The sequence below is a fragment of the Talpa occidentalis genome, unplaced genomic scaffold (genome assembly GCF_014898055.3).
Source record: "Talpa occidentalis isolate TD23 unplaced genomic scaffold, MPIMG_talOcc4v2.1 talOcc4.5, whole genome shotgun sequence".
Taxonomy (NCBI): Eukaryota; Metazoa; Chordata; class Mammalia; order Eulipotyphla; family Talpidae; genus Talpa; species Talpa occidentalis.
Window position 1 is genome coordinate 112,915,355 of NW_023604861.1, and position 2,422 is coordinate 112,917,776.

At 35.7% G+C, this 2,422-nt stretch overlaps 1 protein-coding gene across 1 annotated transcript in view; it reads right to left on the reverse strand.

Moving 5' to 3' along the window:
• Positions 1–1,998: 1,998 nt before the first annotated feature.
• Positions 1,999–2,422, reverse strand: part of CAMKMT (calmodulin-lysine N-methyltransferase) — a 303,792-nt gene continuing 303,368 nt past the window's right edge. Inside the window, exon 11 of the mRNA XM_054687773.1 lies at positions 1,999–2,422. This exon is cut by the window's right edge and continues 393 nt beyond it. The gene's annotated coding sequence lies outside the window, so the exon portion shown is untranslated.

Here is a 2,422-nt window from a genome sequence, read left to right on the forward strand (position 1 = left end):
TGCTCAGTCAAAAAGCCAACAAAATACACAATTTATACAAAATAGCATCAACCTCTTAGGTAGTCTTTTCTAGCACTTTTATCCCAATTCACAGCATATGTCTTGCTATAAAATATATTTCTTATAACCAACTTGTATGTGGCTGTTCATATCCCTACTTTAGAACTGACCATGGGCAGTATTAGAAACATTCTTACAGCCAACCTAATCTACTTAATGTGACAAAGGAAAATCATGAATTTTATCAGAAGACATAGGTACACAGGGAAGAGGCATATAATAAATAATTTTTATGATTTCCTAGGCAGTAAGGATTCCTTTTGAAACAAACACATGGACAATTTTGTAGATAATTATGGAATGGGGCATTTCAATTGCAATGACATAAGATCAATGCTGATACATAGAAATAATTCATAATCATAAAGTTCAAAAAATTATAAATAGATAAATTTTCTAAAGCAACTATATTTTCCCTTCTCAATATTGTCATTTCATTAACATTTGAGAAAATGAAAACACTTTAAGGTCATTTAATAAGACATACTAGTTTCTTAGAAACTTTCAAAAAGACTGGATTGAAGATATTTCCCAGGTGAGAATCCCCTCAAGAGTAGGTCTACGAAACCCTTAACATTTTTTTTTCTTCAGGTTTTAATCACACAAGTATATTTCTTTATAAGATATCACTTGGTAAGAATGTCTTAATTCTTATACTCCTTCCCAAGATTAGCCAACTGTACACACTATTTTCAGATATTAAAAAAAATTCTAGTTTGCTTTTTAAAACATAATTTCTCCCAGAGAAATAAACACTGGATTTCTACAGCCACAACACATGCATGCAAATTGAATTCTGGCCAATTCATATATTTTCATAAAAAAAAAAGGAGATATGTTCATGGTTCTGCTATTCTATGTTTAAAAAGAAAAAAAAAGAATAGACCATCTTCGGTGCAACTATAGGGATGGCTATTCTTTGTCTGGCAGATTTAGTTGCTGATTTTACAGAAAAAATAATTTCTACTGTATTTTCACCAGTATAAATGGAACTACCTGTGTTGCCTTTTAAGACATTCCAATTCCTAATTTTTAAACAAGAAAATATGAAGCCAGTGTGCAACCTATACAGTCGCCAAAGGAGAGCTGCCACTAGCTGAACTACTCAGCTAAATGGCTGGTTTGCATTGCCCTGGGCTTTATCTAGCACTGAGAATAGACCGCTGTTTTATCCAAAGAGGAATAAATTGCTGTTATTGTGATGTTAGCCCATCACTTGGCATTGCAATTCAAGTTTTTGTGAGAAAGAAATGTATGATCTAACTGCGACTTGACCTATGCCTTCCGAGATCCATCTAGGTGCTCTAATGGAGCAGAAAAAGTGGTGAATACAAGGACATGCAAACTGATAGTGAAAAATTTGTTTGATGATAGAAGTGAACAGAGAAGACATTTGAGAGTTGCTGTTTTTATAACAGCTAAGTTTGTTTAACATGCAAAAGAATTCACCCCCAGCCTCCCACCTATCACTTTAATTGTATCACACTAAATACACGCTCTGCCTGTACTGAAGACGAGGCTACATAGCTAACCTACTAATGACATTACCGCTAAAGTGGGCACAGATGATTCTTTACAGATAAACATCTGAATTTCCACAAAAGGCATTAGAGTGATTCCGGGATGCATGAGGCAAGGCTATGCGTGGGTTCCCGGCAGAAGTCATTCTCTCCTAATCCTAGGTAGCACCTGTGAAACTGTTTACTCTCCCCTTGAATCACAGCCTAGAACAGCATAGGCCGACTTTAAATAAGATAATCGTGCCACTGAGATTTTAAAAACTCCCCCCTGGTCGCCATCTAGTTTATCAACTATTTGTTCAAAATTTCTTTGGAAAGGACCTATTTTGAAAGAGACCTCGAGAACAGCAGCAGTTAGATTTAAGCCCTGATAAAGGCTCACTTTTCATTCATAGTCAGAGCCTAAATGTGCTCTTCTTGTACCTAAACAGATAATAAGCACTCAGCACACTCCTCCTCCTTGACACAACACATTGAGACTAATCACACATAATTGGAGAGGAGGAGCAGAGGGCTGGCCACACTATTGTGTCCAGAGGACAAACGGTCAGTTTATGAGGCTTTGGGCTGATGTAGTCATTTCTTATACATCTATAGGGGAAAAAACATCCTGTTTAAAAGGAAAAAAGAGAATGTGTGAGGGAGAAAAGAAGATGGCAGACTTAATACAATTAATTTGAGGGAGATCAGAAAGATAAGCTTTATTTTATTTTAACCAGGAAAGAATCGTGATGTTTGCTGTGTTTACAGATTAAAAAACTACCGCTGACAAAATAGAACAAAGACCAAGGTTTTTTTTTTTTTTTGTGGTTTTTTTTTTAAAGGGGGTGGGGATCACCAAA